Consider the following 14,111-nt stretch of genomic DNA (forward strand, 5'->3'; position numbering starts at 1 on the left):
AAACGTTCATCGCATACACATCGTTCATTCCTCATAAATTGAACGTCAGGTTGTTCATCATACCCGGGGTAGCACACATCGCAGTGTGTGACATCCCGGGAACGATGAACAGATCTTACCTGCGTCCTGCGGCTCCCGGCCAGCAATCCGGAAGGAAGGAGGTGGGCGGGATGTTTACGTCCCGCTCATCTCCGCCCCTCCGCTTCTATTGGCCGGCTGCCGATTGACGTCGATGTGACGCCGAACGTCCCTCCCACTCCATGAAGTGAACGTTCGCCGCCCACATCGAGGTCGTATGGACGGGTAAGTACGTGTGACGGTGGTTAATCGTTTGTGCGGCACATTCAACAAAATTGAACGTGCCGCATATACGATGGGGCGGTTACGATCGCATACGATATCGTAACATGTAAAGCAGGCTATAAGAGCTGCAATATGCCAGTCAATCTCACTGTACTATAGACTGTTTGTCAATACATGTCTCACACTGAGCCTGTTCTGAGCTATGGTGGGGGTGTGTTTTTATTCCCCAGTGTGGTGCTGCCTACCTATGATTCATCAGCATCAGGAAGAGGAAGACGTACACGCCTCCAGTGAAATCTCTCTGGTAATGCCCAACGGAATATTAAAAAAAATGATCTATTTAGGTGCCAAATACTTTGATTGCTAATATTGCCACACCTTAGAGGTGAAATTAAAAAAGTTGTACATTCTGCTCTCTGCCTTTTGCATTATTGTCCAGTTCAACACGGAAAATGTTGAGAAAGCTTCTCTTCAAGGTACAATATTTCTTCTGAGGAGAAATGTATATTTGCAATACATTTCAATACATTTTTATTTCTGTGGGTTAAAGGGAATCTGTCAGCAGGTTTTTGCTACCTCATGTGAGAGCAGCATGATCTAGGCAAAGTGATTTTGAATCCAATGATGTATCACTTATATTACTGGGTGCAGCCGTGCTGACACAATCAGGATTGAAAGGTTTAGTCATGCAGCAGAGCAGAGATAGCTGCCCCTGCTTTGTACATTGACAGGGAGGTGTCAATCATGGCAGGGAGTGTGTCGACTGCTTCGCATGTGACTTTGTAGTCCAAGCAATATTTAAGGTCTTGCTTCTTAAACAAACATAGCAAATAAATAACAGATCTGACTGTGAGAACCCAGCGCTGAAGCCTTTGTGTTAACTCTTGCAGCATGCTGGATTTAGCTTACATAGCAAAAACCTGCTGACACATTCCCTTTAAGTATTTTGGAAACATTTCCTTTAAAACTACCAGCTGCTTAAATGACACATATTTCATCCTGATGTTTTAGTCTTTGAGTTCATTGTGGCTTTTTTGTCTTTATAGATTGGTAAAGAGGAAGTGGGTATTAGGTGTATTTAACCTCCTTCTGAGTACTTAGCTTGCAGATGCTCAGAACTACAGGCCTCTGCAGATCTTTAGCACTAGAAGCCTGGAAAGGATGAGACTGCAGTCTGTCAGCTGCAAGATGAGCTGAGTCGTAACAGCTCCAACAGACCCATAACAAATGGTCTCTATGCATGCACTGCTGCGTTTCACAGTATGAATTAATTATTATCCTTATTACCATCATTCCAGAAACATGTCATCCGGCTGAGATCAGATAAAGGTGGCCAGAATTTCACTCATTATACAGCATATGTCTGAGACTGCATCACAGACCTTATCTCCTTGGATGAAGGTGTCTACGGCGAGAAGAAAGGCTCTGCATTATATATAAAGTAAGTTCTAAATCTTGCATGTCATTTTAGTCAGCCTGCTTTAACATTTAATTACTGAGTGCCAATGTTGTCCTCCTCCAATTTTTCATTTTCGTGACGATTAAAGCCTAATCTAAGATTTTGACCCTCTGCATTAATAAAGAGGCAGGATAAGTGATTACTGAAGCATACATGATGACATTGACCTTGCCCTTAGAGAACTGCAGGAATGCTGTTCTTCAATAGCACTGGTATTTTTTCGTTATGCTATAATTAGTGGAGCAGAACTTCGGAAATACATTAACAGTTAGTTCTTATATGTATAACATGGTGATCTAGTGTAGCTTCAGGCAGACTAACTGTAGACATGTTCCTCAGTTATACCGCAATGGTAAAAAAATCATAAAAAAAGATAATGCATAAACATTACAGGTCAGATTAAAAGAATTGAGTGTGCATGGGCAAAGGCCTTAACAGTAAAATTTGTGACTGTTTTAAAAACCTGTCAGTGGCAGGAATATAAAAAATATTCTCTGAATGCTAATATATAGAGCTTAGTATACAATAATGCTAAAGATTAAAATCATATCTATATAATAACAGTGTAATGTGCTGCTTTATTAGTTATAACTAGTGAAGGGTGAACCCGGACTGTAACATTTGGAATCTGTGCGGGATACCTAGTATCCGTGCACCGATTCCAGGATACTCTGTGTAACTATCCGTATCTGGCCATCTGGATAATTAAAAAAAGACAGTAAAAAGAAAGAAAATAAGGATAATAATAATAAATAATAATATTATTATTATTATTATTAATTATTAAAAAGAAAGAAAATAAGGATAAGCAGGAGTGTTATACTTACTGAGTCTTGCGCATGGCTGTAACACTACTTCCGGGGCTTCTCAATACCCTCATACATTTTCACTGTTTCCCTCACCTAGTGGTAGTTCCAACATCTGAGATTGGTTACAGTCAGATCGTGCCCCAACCTTCCGTGACAGTGTGTCTGACTGCTTGGAATCACACATGCTGTCTGTGTGTCTATAGTGGTGTAAAAATAAAGTGGGATAGGGTCCCCCCATATTATGCTACCCAGCACAGATAAAGCATACAGTCACAGGCTGCAGCACCCAGCCGTGTGCTTATCTTGGCTCTGTATCAAAATAAGATTGACCCCATGCGGTCTTTTTTTTTTATTAAATTATTTAAATAATTTTTAAAAACCGTCATGAGGTCCCCACCAATTTTGATACCCAGCCATGATAAAGCCAACATCTGGGGGCTGATACTCTCAAGCTGGGGAGTCGCATGGTTATTGGGTCCACCCCAGCCTGAAAATAGCAGCCTGTAGCCACCCAGACTTGTTGCATCCATTAGATGCCAAAATCCCCGGACTTTAACCGACTCATCCTGATTGCCCTGGTGCAGTGTCAATTAGGGTAATATAAAGGGTAAATGACAGCTCACAGCTGTCACTAAGCCCTAGATTAGCAATGGGAGGTATCTATGAGACATCCCCATTACAAATCTGTAAGGGTACTTTCACACTTGCGTTTATTTCCTTCCGTTACAATCCGCCCTTTTGGAAAACAGCGGAATCCTCTGGATTTCACTGCGCATGCTCTTTTTTTTTTTTTTAAATCAAACTTTATTTTGGCTCGCGGTGGCCGAACGTTCCGCTGAGCGCCCGGCCGTCGGCAAGCGACCGCGCTCAGCTGATCACCCGGCGGCCGGCTACTGGGAGCGATCAGCTGATCGTTCACAATAGTCTGCCGCTGGTAAAAAAAAAAAACAAAACGAATTGCGTTGTTTTGCAGCATCCGTTGCATCCGTTGTGCCACTATATGCAACAGATCCGTTGCATCCGTTACACAACGCAATGCAACGGATACCGTTCAACGCAAGTGTGAAACTAGCCTAAGTGAAAAGTAATAAATACTAACACCGAACAAAATCCTTTATTTGAAATAAAATACAAAAAAAACTCTGTTTCACCCCTTTATTAACCCCCCAAACATCCAAGTCCAACGTAGTCCACATAAGGACCCATGATGATTCTGGGTCTGCTACATCCTGCAATCGTAGTGTGCAAGCACAGAACATTACCGCTCGCTGTTCCTGCAGGCAGAGACTGACTTAGCTGCAGCTGTGAGCGGTGAAGTCACTGAATTTATGTAAGGTCACAGCTGGAGGTTCCCACGGTGCCCGCAGGTAAACCGACCTCAAGTGAACTGAGTTCAATGAGATCTGCATCTCTTGGCAGGATACCATGTTTTTTTGCCAAGAGATGCAGATTTGGTGCTGAAATTTATACACCATATTCCTGCTCCAAATCTTCTAGCAAAAAAACGCATCAAAACACGATGTAAAATTTGCATTTCCTGGCAAAAAACTGCACCAAAATGGCGTCCAAACCGTTCTTGTACATTTTTTTACCATATTCCTGCACCAAAACTGCATCTCCTGGCAAAAAAGCGCATGAATATCATATCAAAACCACATAGTGTTTTGATGCGTTTGCTAAAAGATGCAGATTTGGTGCAGGAATATGGTGTATACATTTCAGCACAAATCTACATTACTTGGCAAAAAAAAAAAAAATTTGTGCCAGGAGATGCAGGTCTGTGAACTCAGTTCACCTGAGGTGAGGTGGGAACCTCCATCTGTGAGCACAGATAAAATGGGTGAATTCATCACTCACAGCTGCGGCTGTAAGTTTCTGCCTGAAGCAACATAATATGGTCATGTTTTCTAATGTGTCCGCGCTCTATGACTTCAATATGAAGCAGAGCCGGGATCATCATATGACCTCATGTGGATTACGTAGGAACTGGGTGTTTGTAGTTAATAAATTGGAGAAAGAGGGTGTTTTGGTTTTTTTTTTATTGTATTTCAAATAAAGGATTTTTTTGGTGTTTGTGTTTATTTCTTTTCACTTATAAAATTAGTAATTGGGGGCCTCATAGATGCCCCCAATTACTAATCTGGGGCTTAGTGGCAGCTGTGAGCTGGCATTAACCTCTTATATTACCTTGACTGCTACCACACAAGGGCAATCAGGGTGGGCCAGGTGAATTGCCAAGATTGTCACATCTAATGAATGCGATGGCTGCAGGCTGTTATTTTTAGGTGGGGGGGCAATAACATGGGATTTCCCAGCCTGAGAATACCAGTCCCCAGCTGTCAACTTGATCATGTCTAGGTATCAAAATTGGGGGGGACTGCACGCCGTTTATTAAAAATGATTTATATAAATATTTTTTTTAAAAGCCACATGGATTCCCTCTTATTTTGATACAGAGCCAAGATAAGCACATGGCTGGGGGCTGCAGCCTGTAGCCATATGCTTTATATGTGCTGGGTATCATAATATGGGGAGACCGTACACCAATTTTTAAACTTATTTTTACACCACTATAGACACGCATACAACATGTATGATTCCAAGTAGGGTGTGAGTGCGGTCTGACTGCAACCAATCAGAGATGCTGTGGCTGGCAGTGGGAAGAGGAAGCAGTGAATATGTATGACGGTAATAAGCAGAAGTAGTGTTACCGCTGTGCAGGAGATTTGGTAAGTATAAAGTGCCTGCTCTAATCCCCCTATCTTTTCTACCACCATTTGAAAGCACAATATTTGGGTCCCCATAGACTTATATAGGGATCAGTGTTCGGCCAGATATTCAGAATTAATTCTTGTCCTAAATCAAGGTTTTTTTCAAATCTGGTTGGACCTGCCGATTCTGGATATCTGTGGGTTTGTCCATCACTAGTTATAACTTATTTATTAATTATAACAGCTGACAAACATTTTAAAAAGGACCTATTGGTTATGAGAAAAAGTTACAAGATTTCTCTCAAATATTTGTCATTAGCAAATCTGATGATTTCCTAGGAGAAGGAAGCTTGTTTTGCTTTCACTTCTATTAGAGTGACTGCAAAAACTGGTAACATTTTCTTTTCTGGAAGGTGACAACTGTGGCTTGTCTATACATGTGCACCCCTATTTATAAGCTGCTAGCAATGGCTGGATGTACGCTCGTAACAATTGGATGGAGCTATACCGCGTAAAACTTTTCAATGTGTAGCTGCTGCTGAAAAGTACTACTTAACAGCTCTTACTCATGTTTATATCCAGCCACCACAGCTAATAATACCTGAGCATTGATGTATTGTGTTTCGGGCCCCAACCAATCTAAAAGTATCCCAACTGTAGATCAAAAATATCATATGTGTCTAGGAAACTCCTTTAATTTACCAATAAAATGATCTCACCTCCAAGCAGGAGATTGAACTGTGCTTCATACAAAATATTGCTATTTATCAGTGATGTAATAAGATTTGGGGCTCCACCAATTTAATAGTAATGACATATCCCAACGACAGATCAAAAATACCCTATGTCTAGGAAACTCAAACATGAATAAAAACAGTAAGATCTTGCAATTATCTATAGCGAGTGAATGGGAAACAATAATTTCATATATATTCTGTATATATATATATATATATATATATTTTTTAATTCTTGGAAAATGTATAACTGGTGCACAGTCTCTTTTCACCACAGAGCACAAAGATGAACTGTGGAGTCTTGTAGGCGCTTGCTTTGTGGTATAAATTATTGCTTCATGTCATGATTTTTACAATCTGTAAAATACTTAGTAGGAACTACAAACACTGTTCACGTTGAATGGCTCCAACATTTTTGCTCTGCATCAGTTTCAATATATCTCTACCATTATTTTAAAATCATGGCAGATCATTGGTAAATGGCCTCACACACAATAGATATATATTGGCTGAATACTAACTCAGTGTTATAAACAGAAACACTCTCACACATGAGTAACGGAAAAGGTGAGGACCTAGTACAGGGAGAAGGTGCTCCTGCACCCAACTGGTGCCTGTACACACTAGAAAGACCCTAGCCGCAAAAGTAAAAACACCACCTTGGACCTGATTCTATAAAAAGCTGTCGAGGGTTTTCTCATATCTACTTATGTACCAAAGGGGAGGCCTCAACACACTGCCTATAAGGGGAGAGGAAGATGTGAAGGATGACATGAAACCCAGAGTGAGAAAAGAAAAACACGTTCATAAAAGGTGAAAGGAGTAAGTGCTGGGAAGAAAAACAAACTGACTCATAACTGGAAATCAAAGGGTGTTTAGTGGTAATCCTCTAAGCCAAAGCGCTGGAACTCCTAGAAACAAGTCCACCTAAAGGTATAGCAAGCAAGGAAGTGCAGTGAAAGGTAAACACTTATAACCCAACCCAGAAAGTGATAGGACAGGCCAAAATGGGAAAATGAGAAACACCTGGAGGGGATTGAACTGAGAAGGGAGAACAAATAGGACAGCATTTGGATAGGGAAGAAAAAGCAATAGCCCAGTAGACAGAGGAACCAAGCATGCAACAGCAGGCAGATCACTGGATTGAATCTCCACACCAAGCCCTGACATTCAGCTGACAGCTATCTCAACTGACTCTCAATAAACAAGAGCAATTCGCTCCACAGAGTACTTCTGTGTTCACTTGAGAGAGAGACCTGCTGTCAGACACCATTGGCAGAAGCTTATCTATTGGAGAACAAAAAACTGGTAGTTGAAAATCTAACATGCTGGATGCTTGTTTCTCCATCATCATCGGTAGTGGAAGAGTCAGGAGGCCCCAATAAACAACAGATTGTCTACCAATGCTGCAAATATTAGTGGGTTCGTCTGACATTAGTCCTTAAATCACTGAAGACTCTTTAATTGCTTGACCCAAACTCATTTGTATGACATATCAGATACTATAACAGTCTAATGTAGGTACTTTTCAAGTCCATAATAGCTCACTTTTATGTCAATGACCATATACTGATCCTTAGATAATTATTTGACCATTCAAACAATCTATATATCAATTAAAAAGGATTTTCCATTGTCGTAAAACCACTCTCCCCCAACTGCAATTTGTTTTGAAAAAAAAAAAAAAATAACAACAAACTTTACTCACCCACCTTTGATGCAGCACTGAGCCTCCATCACTGGTCCAGGGGTTTGTTCTGCAACCAATAAGTGAGCTCAGCAGATCTACCGAAATGCCACAAGCCTCACAAAGCTGCTGAGATTCATTGTAGCTAGACAATTTAAAAAAACCTAGAGAATAGTGTGCAGCATTAATGTGAAATCAACAACCCTCCAACTACTGGAAATCTGCTCACAGCGAAAAAACAGGTGGCGGACCATAGGTTTCACACCAGTGGCATACAATATCTACTATAATTTCACCAATGCGTAACAGGGCAGATCCCTTAGTGGTTTAAATTCTACAGAGCTTTTTACTCCCTTAAATATTCTCACCACCGTGACCTCAGTGCTATTACAGTGTAACAAATATGCCATTTTACCAGTAATTACAAATATTTGTTACAGTAGCAAGACAAAAGAGGTAGTCAGACATGGATAATAAATCTCAATCAACTAGGAAAAGTATTTCAAGAGCTATGTGGAGAAGAAAATCGATGTGTACTTATAGTTGTGTTCTAGTAGCATCCAGCATAAGAAGTTCATGCTATGCGATGGATTATGTATAAACTACACTGTAGCATCAAAAGAGATTCCAACTGTAACATGAAATATGTAGAATTGTAAAACAGAACACGCATGGTACTGCCCAACATGGGCAATAGCAGTACAGAATATAAATAATTGCTGTAAATTAGGATGTTTTATCTTAGTTTACAGCTGATATGAACCTAAAAGCATTTTTATGGAGTATGTAGGAAAGTGGAGTATTTGACAAAAACTCACAAAAACATAGGAGAAGATATAAAGTCTAGACTGATACATTGTTGTAAAGTACCAAATAAATTTGTGTAGCTGCTTATGTTTAACCTTACATAGAATTGCATAGAATAGAATTGTATCCATTTCTCAGACTGGAATGGATCATTACTAGTTTTCTATGGACTGTAATTAGGGATGAGCAAACCTGAACTGCAAAGTTTGGGGTCCTTATTGAAACACCAGGTGGCCAGTTCCCGGACCCAAACACAGACTTTTATTTGTTTGTCCGGTTACTGTTTGGGTTCGGTCACCTGCATAATAAAAAGAAAAGCTGTCACACTGCTTCTGGGTCCGCTCATTACATCTCATACATATTCATGGGCTCTCTTCACCCACTGTCTGTGACAGCATCTGTGATTGACTGCAGTCATACCGTAGGCGTCTCTGATTAGTTGGCCCTCACAGAGGCTGTCTGGGTTCCCTAATGGAGGGCAAAAATAAATAAATGCAAAAAAATGACAAAGGGTACCTCGTATATTGATATTCAAGGCAGATAAAGCAGACAGCTACATGCTGCAGCCCCTAGTCATGTGCATTATCTTCACTGTACATCAAAATATGAGGGAACCCATGCAGCTTTTTTTAAATTATTTAAATAAATAATTTTAAAAAAGACGTGCAGTCCCCCACAATTTTGATACTTAGCCAAGATAGAGCAAACAGCTGGGGCTGGTATTCTTAGGCTCAGAAGGCTCATGGTTATTGGCCCCCCAGCCTAAAAATAGCAACCTGCAGCCACCCAGAATTGTTGCATTTATTAGACGCGATACTTACGCCACTTTACTCGGCTCATCCTGACTGTCCTGGTGCGGTGACAATAGGGGTAATATAAGGAGTTAGTGACAGCTGTGATTTGTCAAAAATCACAGCTGCTACTAAACCCTGGATTAGTAATGAGTAGGAGTCTCTGAGACCCCCCAAGAAAAAAAACACAAACACTTAAATATCCTTTATTTAAAAAAAGCGCCCTTTTTCTCCAATTCATTAACCCCAGAACACCCACGTCCAATGTAATCCACACCACGACGCCCTACAACGATCCTGGCTCTGCTACATACTGAAGTCGCAGCGCGCGGCACATTAGAGAACATGACTGCCCACTGCAGCTTCAGGCAGACACTGACTGAGCAGCGGCTGTGAGTGGTGGCGTCACTGAGTTTACCTGTGGTCACAGCTGGGGGATCCCACGGTACCCCACCTGTGACTAATAACTTATATTGGGTTCGGCATCCAAGATCAAGTTCGGCTGCCGAACCCGATTTTCTTTTTAGTCCGTACAACTAGTCATTGTTAGTTGTAATGTGTTATATAAGTTATATTTAAGTTGTAGAATTGTTCATTAAGTATCGGGATGAGCTGGATAGAGTCCCGGGACTGTCGCATCTAATGGATGTGGCATTTCTGGATGGCTGCTGGCTGATATTTTTAGGCTGGGGCTCCCCATCCTGAGAATACCAGCCCACAGCCATGTGGCTTTACCTTGGCTGGTATCAAAATTGGGGGGGACCGCATGCTGGTTTTTTTTATTATTTGTTTATTTATTTTACTGCAAGATATAGACCTGCCCACCTGCGGCTGTGATTGGTTGCAGTGAGACAGCTGTCACTCAGCGTGGGGGCTTGTCTAACTGCAACCAATCATAGAATGGGTATAGCTTTTTGGTATGCACTCAGCTAGTTTTTAAAGGTGCCAGTGAGGGGACCGTGGTCCGGAAACCATATACTAGAAAAAACACTTCACACTTTTTTTTAGAAAATTGCGCAAGACAAAAAGTTTTGCTTTGTAAAATTAAGTGAGTTTTATTTTGTATGGCAACAGAAAAAAATATATATAAGATATTTGTGGTGTGACGTTTCGGCCACTTGTGGCCTTTCTCAAACACAGTCGCTGCAATAAGTGAAAAAATCATAATTAGTAATGTGACACATATTTTACATTATATACATATATACATACATACAACATTTCCAGATAGATATAAATGTTATACTGGACTCAATTCCATAACATAGCTAGTACAGGAAGTATACAGTCAGTACATGCATTTTTGGATGCTCAATATCATAGAAGTATGTTCATATCCTGAAACATGCATAATGAACATTATTTAGTTACGAAAAATAGTCGTACCTCCACAAAAGAGTCTTTTTCAGTATAGACAGAGACGTAAAGAGAGGAATGGAGTCCCACCAAGTAAGTAATATATAGAAATGCTGATAATGGAGTTTGTAAAGGAAAAGATATATATATATGAATATTTGATAAGGTATCTATGGGGTTAAATTGAAAGATGTTAGAGTATAGTAGAACACCTGCTGATATTTCTATAATAATCGGCAATGTTCTCAATATTGGAGTGGTGATTCCTGCTGGAAAATATCTGCAAGGGCCGTTTTTTGTACCGCGGTGGCTCTTATTAGATAGAACATAGAAAAAAATCACTTCACTGTGTATTTGTATTGAAACAGGAATTAAGTAAGGGTGTAGATATCTGTTAGTTCCACAGTACTGTGATTGTGAAGGGTTAATGTTTGTCCATAATGGGCAAACACATTTTCTCCAACTAAGGGTCATGTATATTATATTAGTATAAAGCAAAAACCAATTATTTCAGGTTGGTGAATATGTAGATACCTGTAGGCTTCAAGGTACCATGACTATACGGAGTTAATGTTTGTCCTGTATGGGAATTCCTTTACAGACTCCATTATCAGCATTTCTATATATTACTTACTTGGTGGGACTCCATTCCTCTCTTTACTTCTCTGTCTATACTGAAAAAGACTCTTTTGTGGAGGTACGACTATTTTTCGTAACGAAATAATGTTATTATGCATGTTTCAGGATATGAACATACTTCTATGATATTGAGCATCCAAAAATGCATGTACTGACTGTATACTTCCTGTACTAGCTATGTTATGCAATTGAGTCCAGTATAACATTTATATCTATCTGGCAATTTTGTATGTATGTATATATGTATATAATGTAAAATATGTATCACATTACTAATTATGATTTTTTTCACTTATTGCAGCGACTGTGTTTGAGAAAGGCCACAAGTGGCCGAAACGTCACACCACAAATATATTTTTTTCTGTCGCCATACAAGATAAAACTCACTTAATTTTGCATAGCAAAACTTTTTGTCTTACGCATTTTTCTAAAAAAGTGTGCAGTGTTTTTTCTGGTATATGCAACCAATCATAGGCGCCGGTGGGGAAGCAGTGAATACAAGATGGAATAATAAGCGGTCGGCATTTTCAAAAGCAGGAGAAGCCGCCGGAGCAGTGTGACAGCTGTGCAGCTCCGCGTGAGTATGATGGAGGGATGGAGGGAGAGACCGACTGACAGACTGACAGAAAGCGAAAGAGAGTGAGACTGACATCGACAGAGAGATCAGCCAACCGACAGACAGAGAGAGAGAGACCGACCGACAGAGAGAGACCGACATCGACAGAGAGAGAGAGACCGACCGACAGACAGAGAGAAAGAATTTTATACTAACCAGAAAGGAATTTCTACTTCTGAGAATGCTCTGTTGCTAAAAACGGATCCATCGCCGGAGTCAGTCATTTAACGGATACCGACGGATTCCAGCGCCCATAGGCTTCCATTATAACCATGACAGATGCCGACGGAATCCTGCGTGGTGCAACGCAAGGCCATCAGTCACAATCCGTCGTTAATACAAGTGGAAAAAACTGAAGCTCTGCAGGATTCAGTTGTTTCTCAAAATGACGGATTATGACTGATGGAAAAAAGACGGAGGTGTGAATGTAAGTTACAATGTAACTCTTGTCAAATTCACAATTGTGAAAAATGTTAGGCTTCACATTCACAGTGAATTAAAATATTTTCATTTTGAAGAATCAATGGGAAAAAAATGCTTTTTTAGATCATCTTCAAATGAAAACTAAAAAATATCAATTTCTATACAATATGGTCTATATCTGCAGAATTCTTCATGATTTATTTTATTTACAAACCAGATCATGGCACTTTTAGCTGTCTAAACACCCATTTGAAGAGTCTAGACTTGTTCCTGTTCTTGCTTATATATTATTCATGCTACTGTTCAGAAGTTTGTACAGATTAGGATAGAGACATACCTTTCAACAAGACCCATCACATCCCTTAGATAATAATCTGTTCCTTATTTCTCCAATTTTTTTCCCTCTTTACAGAATGATGAATAATAAATCATAATTTATTGTTGGGGAAAAAAACTGAATTCAAACATTTTAATTCAGAAAGCGGAAAAGTCTATCGGTGATACTTACGGGGGCTTTCGTGACGCACATCCGGCATCGTTAGCGACGTCGTTGCGTGTGAAACGTACAAACGACCACTAACTATGAAAATTACTCACCTAATCGTTGATCGTTGATACGTCGTTCTAATCCCAAATATTGTTGCTGTTGCAGGACGCAGGTTGTTCGTCGTTCCTGAGGCAGCACACATCGCTATGTGTTACACCCCAGGAACGAGGAACAACACCGTACCTGCATCCTCCAGCAATGAGGTGGGCGTCACTTTTTTTCGGCTGCTCTCCACCCCTCCACTTCTATTGGACGGCTGCCGTGTGACGTCACTGTGACGCCGCACGAACTGCCCCCTTAGAAAGGAGGCGGTTCGCCGGCCACAGCGACGTCGCTAGGCAGCTAAGTACGTGTGACGGGTCCTAACGATGTTGTGTGCCACGGGCAGTGATTTGCCAGTGACGCACAACCGACGGGGCGGGTGCTTTCACCAGCGACATCGCTAGCAATGTCGCTGCGTGTAAAGCAGCCTTTAGAAGTGAGGTTGATTGAAGAATCAGGTATAATGAGCAAGACCCTATTAATATGAAATCTAGTACTACTAATAACATAGGGGTGTTTGCAAACTTAGCATAAGAGAAGAGATCCTAGTATGAGTAAGATTATGAAATGAACCCCTTTGTACAAATTAAAAGGTAAGATTTAGTTAAAGGGAATTTGTCAGAAGGTTTTTGCTACCTCATGTGAGCGCAGCATGATGTAGGTGAGGAGATCCTGAATCCAACGATATAGCACTTAGATTACTGGGTGCAGCCGTTTCGACACAATCAGAATGTGTAGATTTACCATGTAGCAGAGCTGAGAAAGCTGTCCCACCCACACCAGGCTCTAAATAGAGATTGTACATTGACAGTGAGGTGGCAATCACAGGAGGGAGTATGTCAGACACAGTGGTGTACTGTCAATAGAGTCAGGCCACTGCTGCAGGGCCTGTGAGCTGGGGGGGCCCAAATCCGGCTGACCTTGGTGTGTGCGCTTTCCCTTTCTTAAATCCCAGCAGGGAAGGGCAGGGCTGGTCACCAAGCACCTGATTAAGGCTGCTGGGAGCGGCCACTGTTTTTATATCTGCAGGCTGGCCGCAATACAGAGATGCAGACATGCCCACACTGCATGGCCTTAGCTGAAGAGGAGGGAGAGGCCAGGTAGCATCTTCTTCCAGTCAGAGAGCAGTAAGAGATGCCAGGAGGAGATCAGCCAATCAGGAAAGGGGGAGGAGCTTATTCAGT

General features: G+C 40.9%; 1 protein-coding gene across 1 annotated transcript in view; it reads left to right on the forward strand.

The window, feature by feature from the left end:
- The first annotated feature begins 1,424 nt into the window (after positions 1 to 1,424).
- The window catches only part of TDRP (testis development related protein), a 230,344-nt gene continuing 217,657 nt past the window's right edge, over positions 1,425 to 14,111 (forward strand). Inside the window, exon 1 of the mRNA XM_075338467.1 lies at positions 1,425 to 1,744. The gene's annotated coding sequence lies outside the window, so the exon portion shown is untranslated. The remainder of the gene's footprint in view (positions 1,745 to 14,111) is intronic.

The sequence above is a fragment of the Anomaloglossus baeobatrachus genome, chromosome 3, assembly GCF_048569485.1.
Source record: "Anomaloglossus baeobatrachus isolate aAnoBae1 chromosome 3, aAnoBae1.hap1, whole genome shotgun sequence".
NCBI lineage: Eukaryota > Metazoa > Chordata > Amphibia > Anura > Aromobatidae > Anomaloglossus > Anomaloglossus baeobatrachus.